Source organism: Glandiceps talaboti, chromosome 5 (genome assembly GCF_964340395.1).
Source record: "Glandiceps talaboti chromosome 5, keGlaTala1.1, whole genome shotgun sequence".
Lineage (NCBI taxonomy): Eukaryota > Metazoa > Hemichordata > Enteropneusta > Spengelidae > Glandiceps > Glandiceps talaboti.
The window spans coordinates 11,873,744-11,887,500 of NC_135553.1; the positions used below are offsets into that span (position 1 = coordinate 11,873,744).

Below are 13,757 nucleotides of genomic sequence, written 5' to 3' on the forward strand. Positions count from 1 at the left end.
CAGGTCACTATCCCACTTGTTCCTTGATACAGAATAGGACCTACAGAATAGGCTTTAGCACAGAATTTGAGATATTTCAGAATGTAATTAGCGACCGCCAATGTGTAAGTCGCTGTGGCTTTGTTGGTAAGATTCACCGGGTAGTGTTGGATTAGACCAAAGTGGTCATTTGGTGAGTGTTTGGCTGTTCAACTGAAGCCATAAATCTAGGCCTCTCTACCAGTTTGGAATTTAAGAGAGTAAACAAAATTGAGGAGGTGGAGAGGTTTGTGAAATACAAGTGGTGGCTAGTAAATTCACAGGAATAGAGAGAAAAGAAATCGAAACCTGAACTGTTTCATAGAATTTCACTGCATTCCTTTTGCACTTACACAAACATTGTACCCTATCCTTCCTCTCTTCCTTTCCATCCCCTTCTTTCTTCTCCACCTTGTCTATCTTTCCTTCTCTCTTTCCTCCACAATAACATTACAAGCTGAGATCTTTGCATTTTATTTTATTAGTTAACTTCACTTCCCTGACATGGATAGAACTACAAGCAGGTTGTGACACTACATGTACGTCATTTGACTAATACCAACCCAAAAAGGTTTGCAAGACCTGAATCAGCTTACTACAAAATTAATTTGTATATAAATTTTAAAATTTTCCCATCTTGTAAACAGCCAAGAGACTTGTCTTGATTTTATTACCGTCAGAGCTTCTTGAGATAGAAGATTCAAGAAGACAAGTCTCTGGGCTATAAACAGCCCTGCACCCAGTATCAATAAGTGTAAGCAGATAAAATCTACCTGAGGTTTCCCTATTTCACTGGGGTTTCTAAACAAAAGTATTATACAGTGCACTATTAGCAATTCCACCCTTTTTCTACCATGCTTCCCAATCTTCATACCTGACACGGAGCTTAATCATTAAGCACCCCCTCCCCCTCTTGTAAATACAGTAACCCACCTCACCTCACCCCATCCCATCCCCACAACACTTGAAAATCCAGTAGAACATTACTATGACAAATCCACTGGAACATCAAATCAAACAAATTACGTAAGTAGAGAATTCCACAAAAGAGCCACAACCGCTTCTTTCATCAAATTATCTCTATACTGGTGACAAGTGTAACACTTTAACCTGTCACTACAGCTATTTAGAACTACTAAACTGTTGTAAGTTGATAACAAGTACTGATTAAGACATTGACCCTCAATCACCCTTGACATCACACAATGATTTATTTCTTACACATTAGATGCTAAATGTGACAAATTTGACTTGAAACCGTGAACAAGTATATATTTACAATTGCTGCTACAACAGCAAGTTTAGTACACTATATAACTGAAACTGATATGGGGGTGGGGGTGGGAGGGGTACAAACCCATTTCAAAAGGTATAATGTGAATCCATGCGAAATACAGGACATTTCATTTCCTATACTGTACAATAGGACAGTATGAAATCCATGCTAACTACAGGTAACAGGACATTTCATTTCCTATATACATTAGAACATGACAGCCTGGAATCAGTTTTAGCTACAAGACATTTCAAGTCCTATACATTAGAACATGACAGCCTGGAATCAGTGTTACCTACAGGACATTTCATTCACAACTGGCTCTACAAAAAGGCAGTGATTTCTTTAAATATCAAACATAGTTATGTAAAATTACACAACATTCAGTACATGTAACATGGCAGTATTTTCCTTCCTTTGATTACCTCCTAGTTCATAATCAGTACCAAACACTCACATTAAAAACTGGCATCGCTCCACCTCTTACAAGGTTTATTACAAGTTGGGGTTTTTGAAATTATTTTTTACAAAATTTACAATGTTTATGACTTGCAACAAGGAGCAACTCTTCAAAGTTAAAGAACCATAGCAAATACAATGTATGTTGAAAGGTCTCCATTTATAACATTATAGTAAAAGTTACGAATTTACCATGAAAATGGAAAATACAGGAAAGTGTAAAAGTGGCACATACTATCTTCTATTGCCTTGTAAGCTGGTACATTAGTCATACAATTCTTTGTTTCAAGTCAGGAGTTATTCACTACTAACAAGGGCCATACCACATAAATTCTTTGTTTCCAGTGAGGAGTTAGTCACCACATAATATATAATTACCGACACTACCTTGGCCATACCATACAAATTCTTTGTATCAGTCAGGGGTTATTCACTACTGCCATGGCCATACCATATGAATTCACTGTATCCAGTGACTTTTCACCACATAATATGACCACCTGTACTAAATTGGCCATACCATATCAATTCTTTGTTTCACAGTAATACTTATTACTAGTAATATATATGTGTTGTCGCCTGGAAGGGATTCCTCTGGAGGTATAACAACCAGGAGTGGTGTCCATTTCAAGATATTTCTAGTTACAGAAGAACGCGAATAATATGCTACTAGAAGCAGTTCCAGTTTGATGCCAATATATGTGACAGCTGCCAGGGAATGGATCAGACGATTCGCTATGATCACGATGATGCATTATTTGCCAACATCAATATACACAGACTACATGTGTTGAAGACAGACTGCACGCTTGTAGAAAATAATACCAACATACTACATGCATTATGTTGCTCTCTGTCAACCTTCCACAACATGCGCCTGTCATCAATCTGACCTTTGACCTATGAGACTTTGTATCTGATTTTTGACCTTTCATGACAGACGGTGTCATCCACCTGACCTTTGACAATATTCTTAATCTGACCTATGACACATAGCTGGGTTTGTTTTAAGCTTAGTAGGCCAATGGTTACATTTATAATATCTACATAAGAAAATACAATGGGGGGGGGGGGGGGGGGGGTATGTTGATTAATTGTTTCATTCCTCTTGTAATGTAACTATATTTATATGTCAAGAAACGACGGACGACATCAAAATTATCAGCAAATGAATACAAATCAATTTGAATCTTTGACTAGTTCTACACATCAGATGGGTTTTTAGGATGGTATTCGTTTTTACTTTAGTGACTCTTGGAAGTCACAACATTTCATTTCCAATTTGAATTTTTTAATTTCATCAATGATTTATTATCCTATTGAAAGGTTTGAGTCATACTAAATCTTGTGTTCTCACTCTGAATCATATCAAATCTTGCGATCTTACTCTGCCAAAACTAGACTGCAGTGTTATACACTTGTGGAAATCACAGACATCCCCAAAGATTAGTCAGTGAGTCACCATGTCAGTTTCATATTCCATATAAGGGTAGGAAATTCTCATGATATACTAAAAAAATCTGTCCCACCGGAAGACAAACTACAAATGTAGCAAAATATTTTGCAAAAGATGCTATCACATTGACTACCAATATGAGACTTGGCTCCTAGCTTTCTTTGTATACATTCGTATCCCTCAATATCTCCCTCTTGTGTACAGCAACTCTCTCCTTAGCTATATGTATGTTCCAAGTTGCGCTGTGCAGAATTGGTGAAAGTGAATTTTCTGGGTGCCTACACATAATTAAATGCAGCTAGGATATAGGATACAATCAGCCTTGCCTTTCCTTGTCTTTATACCCCCCCCCCCACCCCCCACCCCCCTCCCCCCCGGTATTAAAACATAAAGTCATAAAGTCATAACGTTAACACATGCTACAATGACATTCTGAAATTACAAAACATCCAACCAGAGTTTGGATGCTTTTTTAGAATTAGTCAGCACTTTGGAGTCCTTCACATTGAGGTCCTTGACAACAGTAACCATAAACCAGCTAAGGTGATTATCACAGACAGACAGACAGTTAGTCACTGCTACCCATAGCAATGCCTCTACATAGTTCTTAACAAAACCAACATGGACAGAGAGAATCTAAAAATAATTTAGATTGATTCTATTTCTGAACAGAATATATAACGACCCCTAACTCAAAACAAGTCAATCAAAATGTTAAATTAGTCTTTAACATCTCAGTGTCTGCCATAATTGTTTCTGAAATAACCAATCTCTACGGACTATTGCAATTCAATTAAATCAGTAATGGAAAATAACACGGATATATGTCTTCATATGCCATACAACACTCTGGGGGTCGGTCTGATGATAAAAATGTAATAAATATATTTTGTATCTTAGTAGTTACTTGGACTGGTCACCAATAAAGTCACAAATCTTTCTGTTTGCCGTCTCTGTTGGCGCAGACAACGCAACTATGCAGCTGTTGGTTGTAATAAAGAGGACAGCCACGACCATTCATTCTCATCTATGGCGTTTATGATATTGTATGTGTGTGTCATGCTACGATATCAATTTCCAGGCATTTAGTTTAGTCACTCTTACAGAGTGACTTTTTTACAAAAAATGTCACTTCAGATGTTATTATTCAAAAGTGCTTGTCATAGCTGAACAGATGTTTGCTTGGCACAAATAAAAAAGTGTAGTTGGGAAGAAGAAACGTTTATTGTCTGTATGTGGGGAACAAACAAGGCACGGTCACACTGTTTTCAAACATCACCCGCTTATATTTATCCTTTAACTGTTTGAGACAAACACACGACAGAAACCAACCTGATGGTTAATTCTTTAGGACTGAAATAGCAGCATATGTCATTAACCCCGACAAGCAGTCTCTTGCAACCGGAATGAAATATTACACAGGACTGCAAATACACGTAGTTGAGGTTCAGTAAACACAGACAGGCCGGCAACACCTGGACTATATCGACAGGTGAATACTATGACAGAGTTAGACTTTGTACCTTCACATTTCATATTCATGTAGATATACATGAGATGTCAACATCCAAATGGCGATTGGAAACACTTGTATAGACTACATCACAGACTTATTACAGCTGGGAACAGAATAGAGTAATAGTAACACATTGTTATCACTAAAGTCTGGTATACATATGTGGATAAAAGTTTCAATTTTTTTCCAGACTTCCAGACTTCAGTGGTAACAATGTGGTATAATTATTGACATTCTATTTCCATTTGTCATGAGTCGGTATGTCTGAAGATTCCTCCTTATCTCCCAATAATGTAGAATCAAAAGATTAAAATACATGCATGACTGCGGTTTCGGCAACATCTGATGAAAATGACAAAGTTGAAATCACGGGATTGTATACCTGTATTTCACAGGTAGTAGCACTTCAAGCTGTATTGTAATGTATACTAGATGTACACAAATATTATACTTTATGGCACTTAGTTTACACTACCAATGATTGGTACATTGTAACTTGGATTTCAATATCAGAATCACTATGGTGCCACTTGCTACAACAATGGCATCCACTTGGAAACTGAACTGTTGTACATGTGGTCACTTGATGTATAGTATAGTCTTCTATTCCTTACGCCACACTTGGTATCTGTGTATCTGTCTAGCATTCTATCAAAAACACTCAAAAGGTTACTTGCATCTCAAAACAAAAATAATTTACATGAGAATTCGGTTGCATGGTTTTTTTTTACCCTAGGTATTTCTTTGTGCAGAGTCCAGTAACGAGTTTCTAGGCATTACAATACATGCTATTGTTGATGAAGTAGGGCTTCTTAAAATTTATAGGGTGGAACCCACTGTCATGCAATACTGGGAGAGAATACAGGAAATCACCTACCCAGTCAATGAAAGAGCAGTCTTGGGACTACATTTAAAATGAGTGACCTAATACATTCTTGTGCATAATGTGAAGTCCCAATTCTAGTCTGTGTCAGATTATCTACTTTGTATGTCCACCTTGTAGGGTACTGCATCAACAAGCTTATCTCAGACTTCAGTCCACAATGGGACAAGTTTCTTAGGACACGCCTAAGTGACAGCAAACAATCTCTTGCGCAAAATCATTGAAAATCTGCATCATTATGTTTGGTATACAATGCAAATCCAACTGGTAACAGCTACACTACAGTTGACAGATTGTTCTCATGAGTAAATGAATTGGGAAGAGGGTAAAGATGGCCAACACCTCAGAGAGTTCACTCAAGAACATACAACTCCATGACCCGAGTTATACAGTACTACCTCCACTCTCTGCAAAAATTGTGACTTATGCATAAAACATGCATGTATCTCATAAATTATCATGTCTGTATTGACAATACAATATATTTGAATGCCTATTACTGTTCTGCTATCATGGCATCCACTCATTCTGTATTCTCTGTCTGTCTGTCTGTCTGTGTGTCGTGGACTATGACATCCTGGCATCATTGCACAGACGACTGTGACCCCTGCATATGGGATAATGACCTTTCACTACGCAACCAATAAGATGCATGATTAAACACTGCTCCCATTACCCTGGTATGTGTCTGCTTTGATAAAAAACAGCGTACCATCTCGATGACAGTCCAATCTCTCACATTAGTATCTGTCCCAAAATCTAAATATGATGCTATCTTTGTACCTGGTCAATCATATCAAAAAAATTTTAATCGGTTGTTGGGGAATTTGACACAAAAGGTTCTGCTTGATGCTTTATAGTTAACTTATACTACAAAACAAGTCTGGTGCGTGCCTACTAGAACTGGACAACTGAAAATAACAGCTTCTAATTCTTATCTCACCCTTAGCATTCTCTTTTTCATTCTAAGATGAGGTTGACTAAAATCTGAAGAATTAGCATTGCATGCATATTCTTCAATGGAATTCACTGGCACTATCACTGCTTTTTTTTTTAACTTGGACTTTTTCCAAGTGTAACACTTCATTTGCATACAAAGCAGGATGTCTGTGATGGGATTCATTCTGCCTAGGAAGTATAAAAACACCACATTAGGAATGTAAAACAGTGGATCGACAGAACTAAAGATACAAATTTGTAACCATGCTAGGGAGTTACACTAAGGTTAGAATCCTTAACATAGCACTAATCCGTAGAGTTGACCTTGAATACCCACTGTTCTACACCATTCCTGTAACTTCTAGGAGATCACACAAATCTGTAGGGAGTGACTAGTGACAAGAAGTCACTCACAACCAACACAGGCTGGGATGGGCTCTTGTTGAAGCTATCAATATCACCAGTAATTATCAGCTAATTAGCTAGGCATGGCAAATATCTCTGCTGCAAACAGGTCTGCATTAATTAGGAAAATATGTTATTGCAGGGAGAAAACTTCAAAATATACAATCTCACGCTGTGTGTATGTGATTTACAGTCTCCGAGTGGATCAAATATTATCATCATGTGCAAATACTGTGCGTTTACAGGAACAGGAACAGTGACAACTAAAACACCATATCAAAATGTTACCAAATTTAGAAATACGGAAACGAAACATGTATAATTTATGACATAAATGGATCAATTTATTCCAATTATTTTTTAATTATATCTGCCACATTTTTCTGCATTTTAAAAGTCTGATAAATGTGTAAAATATCCCCCGCAATTTGAGGGGAATTGCAACTATACAGGCCTCTAATCTCACACAAGTACGACTCATATTTCATGGTAAAATGTATATTTACTTAACTCGATTGTACCCCTGTACTACATCATAACACGATGTATTTCATTTTAATATATAGTCACACGTAAGATTTACGATAATTACCAAAACTATCTGAAGATTTATTCTTACATTCATTGCAGTTATTGTGAAAATATAAATCACACTGCCTGAGGCCTGTCTCACTTCTCAAAATGACTTTTTTTTCCTTCTCGTCTCATCTGGTCTCCTCTATGCTCGATTTTGGACAATTGTCTCTTTCTTTTTAATTCATTTGCATTCGTAGGAAACCTGATAGCGCATTAGTAATTGAACCACTGAAGCATTTCTCTCGTAAAGTGACACTACACTATTCTCAGATACAGGATGTACGCCATGCTGACAATATCTGAAATTTCTTCACACTGTTTCTCTACATTAAAAGGGACACAGACCAGTTTTGAAGGATTTCTCTGTGATATTTTTTGTTTCATGTGAAGTACCACAAAAGTTATTCTACTTACTCAAGTGTGTTTAATCATCACTAATAAATGAGATCTATGGCATAGCAGTTACATGTAATAATCTTGATGATGTAATTTTTGGGTGTACCTAAAAATTATAGTTTACATCAAAAGTGAACATTTTCATAGAGAACCTGTACATACCTCTCCATGAAGATTCTGTACTCTAATAGTACAAATCAATACATATATATAATATTAGACAAGCTTTATGCAAGTATGCATCTACTCTGAAGTTTGCTCATATCCCTTTAAGTTTAGGGATCGTCATATTTTTTTTGCACTATTTTACAACCCTGGTAACGGAGTAGGCAAAATCAGATAAGAGTTATTTCCTGAACATTTACCTAAAATTGGGGCCTATCCATTCAAATGCGAGGTTGGGTGTAAAATTTTTTTGAAAGGATTAACCTACTAATTTTTGTTCTTTAACTTAGAAATAAATCATAATTCTTGCTAAAGCACAATCACTTTGTGCAGGATTACATAATGTAAAATAGTTTTTAACACAATTGTTTATGTTCAGCTCAAAGGTTAAACAGACATTTTTTTTAAACGCCAAAAAAATTCCATATTTTACAAAATGGTGACAGCAGTTCATAACAGGACACACCTACACCTGTGATGTCTAGCATACTTCATACCATGGTATTTATTATAATTTATAAATAGTTGTGACCGAACAATATCATAAACTGACCCTTACATGTACTGCGCTTATCACCTTACAAAACATAACCCCGATCTCTCAAAAATTTGAAAAATTTTCTCTTTTTTTCATTACAAAACAATAGTCCAATAGATGTATTTTTATAATAAACACAAAATTATTCAAATTACAAAAATTTCACATTTTTGAGAACAAAGTTACAAAACAAAAAAATTCCAATAAAATGTATTTTTACAATAAACTCTAAATTATTCAGGAGTCAAGGAATGTAATCTAAAAGGAGAACGACAAGACCTAGCATGTCAAAAATAATACTTCCTTACAAATCTATCCACATCCTCCCTTGTCCTGTAAGTGCAGACTGATAAACAAAATTCTTTACATAACCAAACATAATGTTCAATTGTACTTACTTGAACAACAACATTAGCCAAGTAATTTGTAGTATGTCTAAATGATACACACACCCAAAATCCAACCATCCCAACGCCAAAAAAAAACGCAGATCATAAACACCATATGTATAAATAGTAAGATGCCATCATTTTTGAGGCATACGATCAAATTATCAAACAAAAGAAACTTGGGAGGGGGTTCAATTCCAAATAATACTCCAAGGTATGCTACAACAATTTTAATTCTCTAGTAAACAGATAAAGAAATGATAGGCTACCTTACACACACGATAAGTAGTGATCAAATCAGAACCAAGAACAGGAGGGGGGACTTAGCATAAACTTCTGTTTGACATGTTGCCAATTTCCTATCACATTGACATGCCACACAGCATACATTCAATTCTTTCCTGTACAAATTGATGATCTTGGCAAATATTTCATGTATTTGTAGTGAGCTCATGCACAAACATCAAATCTATGGCTTCTGGCTGGTAAAATAGGAAAATAAAAGACACACACGCTCGCTCGGTATCATTTGAGAATATGTTTTTGTATATTCAAGGCTGTTGTGGCTTTCTCGTGTATCTGGAGACTGAAATATGACCAAAGTTTTGACAACCGATACACATTTATGAACAACGGCTGAATCTGTTATTTATTATTTTTTTAACAAAGCCATAATGATTTGTGATGGACACGGACATAATTTTGTAAAAATACAAATTTACCACATTGATTTTAAACAAGTAGTATATCTTAACTATAAAAGTTTCTTGACTGTTGCAACTATACTAGGGAGCTTCAGGGAGACTAACAAAATAGAAACCAAATTACATTTCTGACTTTTTGTGCACTTTAATTAATATATAGGTGTTTTATTCATTTTTACTGTCATTCTACATGTATGACATTGGCTTGTAGCCAAGTACACACACACACACATACATACATACATACACACACACACACACACACACACACACACATACACATACACATACACATACACATACACACACACACACACACACAACTTGTAACCACAAAGCAGGTCATATAAAGACAGCATATGTGACTTCAATAGTGTAACAACTATTTTTCATTTTATTACTACAACGGGATAACCTATGTACCTGTCACTATCTCTTTCCTCTTATAAACGTGACGAGAGAGACATACTGCACCCTCTGCTGGCAAACTAGACTAGACACCTGGAATGTATTTAGCAAAGCAGCAAGTACTAGATGACCTTACCCTACAAAAAAAAAACACTTTAAATTTCATCAGGTCTCACATTAAATGCAACAAACGGAAACTGGGACATGAATCACAAGTAACAAAGATGGCCACCATGAAACTAGCCTAGAGAGTTACACTACTTGGTTTTACAACTACCGCACTCTATCCAAACGCTTGGGATAGAATGACCACAAGTCTATGAGTTACCATGACTACATATAGCTGAAAACAGTCCAATAATTTGTCAAGAAGTGGTTTAAACGATGAATGTTGATGAAATAATGATGAAACAACATGCCGATGGAGCTCATAACAGACACTGCGGTGGACGACCCCATGTACTTACACCCAGTAGCCAAGTCATCCATATGATACAATTCGCTGCATTTTAAATACATCCAACACACAAAATTATTATGTTAAAATAATTGATTGCACAATATATAAGACTAAAACCAGGTGATCGTACAAGATTGACGAGGTCAAGCAAATTCTATTCTATGCACATGACAGCAAAGTGAAAAATGGGAACAACTTACTATCAGACAAAATATCAACAAACAATTTTTGCATAAAACAAACGTATCTTATTCTGTCACTTTGCATAATGTCGAAAACATCCATATATAGCAATGTTCACTTCTACACCTCTAGCAACATAAAATAACGTAAACCTGGAAATTTTCGCTGAAGAATTATTTTCATTGTTTTCGTTGGAAAACAAAAACACAAAATTAAGTAGTGACTAAAATGCCTTCTTGTAGATGAACGCAATGTACTAGTCTGATAATTAGTGAAAATAAGTCTTTGAGAACTAGCTGACGACTGTAAAATTGCAAAATTTTCTAATGAAAATATAAAAGTTTACAGTGCATTCCTGTACATGATACGATATCTTTGATATTGTGTAAACTGACAGCAATACACTTGTCAGATTTATAGATTTTACATCAATTTGATAACTCCTACACTGACCTTTACAAGAGATTGATGTAACCGTGCCAAACCAAGTCTGCCAATCTGTGGCTATGTAAGAAACATCTATACCAGTCTATAATTGCTACTATCTGCACTGCCTTATACCTCTCTATTCTCAAGGCAGAGATGCCAAGATTGTTCATGTTTTTCACAGCATGCAACTTGAGCATGTGTCTAAGAAGATAGAATCCTAAATATATATATAACGCTGTTCATTTTAAGGATTCCTTGTGTATTCTTCTAATTCTGCCCCTTTATTATCATCAATATCTCCAGCGACAAACTGTTAAACATGCAAAGAAAATGATAACACTTGTGTCTTGCTCAAAAAATTCTTTGAAACATGAGACACTTCAATTTTTGGTAGCACATGACAAAACGTAAGAACTAAACTCTTCAAATTCAAAAGAAAAAAAAATGTGTAATTGTCACTGGAATGCACCAAAGTGTGACTTTCATCAGGAGGGGGTTCAGAGGTCATGATTTGGTGACCTGGGTCAAAGGGTAACAAGAAGTGTCATGTCATGCCGGAATTGTGTTGACCTTCATAATTGAGTCATGCAACTCGATCTCTCTATTCTCTGATATCAGTGACAGACTTCCTCAGTATGTCAGGCGTTTCAAACTGAACAATAACACACCATCACCTGATTTCCTTTCCAAAATAACCATGTCCTAAACTCTTAGTAATCACAAATAAAACGTCGAATGATGTTTTAAACAAAATAATGACAAAGTAACAGCAAGTCATAACCTGTGTGTATTTTTAGATTCCACCCAACCAACCAACACAGGATCTGATTTCATTTACTTGAAACTTAGAAAAGACAAAACATTACAACATGTTTCTACACCTGGTTTCACTCCAATTCATTCAGAAATGTAACAGATGACAAGGTGTGGTGTCACTCTCGAAGAATACAAATTTAATGGATGAAGGAATAACTTTCAGTAGCTAACTGACAAGGCTATACAGTTGTTCAGACATGCAGTCTAGTGATGGTTGTTTCACATACTCCAGGTATATCAATATCAACCTTGACTTGAATAACACAAGCTTACAGTTACAGTTATACCTGTGCAGCACAACACAAAATACATTCCCTACATCTAGAACAATGACATGTACAAGTAACAATGTGTTGATCTGCTAAAACATGGACTTAAAATGCAACAATGACCATCACTGGCATCAACAATGAATAATGACTTTCAATTCATTGAGTGCATACAAAACATTTCCATGTATACATCCCATTTTACAAGCACCATTTTTTTTTTTTTTTTCACTGTCACAAAGGAAGAGTTAGGCATAAATGTTCTATTGTACATTTTAGTCTGCATACTGCAAAGGGGATGAACATTCAGTGTACAAGTTCCCTACTGTTCCACTGTCCCTAACCAGTGTTGGAATGCCACACCTACCCTGATGTTATATATACCTACTGTTAAAATAACCACTGTGTGTAATCTGACCCAAGGTCACCCAGGTGCTGCTACCTTGAAACACCAAACTGGAGTCAGAAAACACTAACCAGTCTCAATTCTATTGTTCTTCACTTTCCTATGACTATATACCAAGTGCTAATCTATACACAGACTAGTGTTTGTTATATTTTTGTGGTGAGAAAGGGGAATTCCTGCTTGCATATACTCATGACCTTACGTTTATTTATTCAATAAAGTGTGGCCTTACTCATATTTAGAAATTAAATCATCACTTAAGCTCTTTATTATTTTTATTTGTACATTCCTACAGTACAAATATTAGCTTTTTATAATTCACATTCACTCACTGTCAGTGGTCATAACTTATAACTTCGTCGTTGTCATTTTCAACTTGATACCCTTCCTCTGTAGATAACTGTATTTTTTTGAATCCTTTGTTATTCAATAATGCCATCACAATGAAAATTACTGAGCTTGAAGTATCACTGGTGAATGTCAAGTACATGACATTGGATTAGTCATCACCTTGGAGACTGAACAAGGACTGGTGTTACCCAGTAATAACAGATCTCAACACAATGTTAACTACACTGATGACTTCCCGAAATTAGTTTCACACCAACTTATGAAATCTGTCAACTGTGTCCACTCATCCCCCAAAATAAGGTAAATCCAACTTTGAAGCTCCTCAGCTTGGCACGCCTAGACCTGTGACACAGTCTGCCCTCACACTCAACTGAAAAGAACTACTTTGGCTGCGACCAGTCATATGCAAATACCATCAGAAAGTCAGAATGACTAACTTTTCAAAGAAAAAGAGCATAGGTTGATTTCCTTTTCATTGCTGCTCTATTTAGAATCCATCACCTATGCTGCAAACCTCACGTTTCGGATGAACGCTGTGTGCACCTTGGCACACAATTTTTTACCTAATTCAGAAGCTACTTGCATAGTAGTGGAGTAATACAGTTGAAAGGAGTAAAGAAGTAAACTTGAATTCATTATTTTCCTAATATCAACTCAAATGAGTTTCTGTGGAATGCAGTATTTTATTTCCCTTAAATTTTCACAAACTTGTCAT

At 36.0% G+C, this 13,757-nt stretch overlaps 2 protein-coding genes across 2 annotated transcripts in view; one reads left to right on the forward strand and one right to left on the reverse strand.

Annotated features, from left to right (window-relative positions):
* Positions 1-13,757, forward strand: part of LOC144435696 (uncharacterized) — a 443,695-nt gene that overhangs the window by 114,974 nt on the left and 314,964 nt on the right. The window lies entirely within an intron of this gene.
* Positions 1-13,757, reverse strand: part of LOC144435697 (uncharacterized) — a 66,241-nt gene that overhangs the window by 50,949 nt on the left and 1,535 nt on the right. The window lies entirely within an intron of this gene.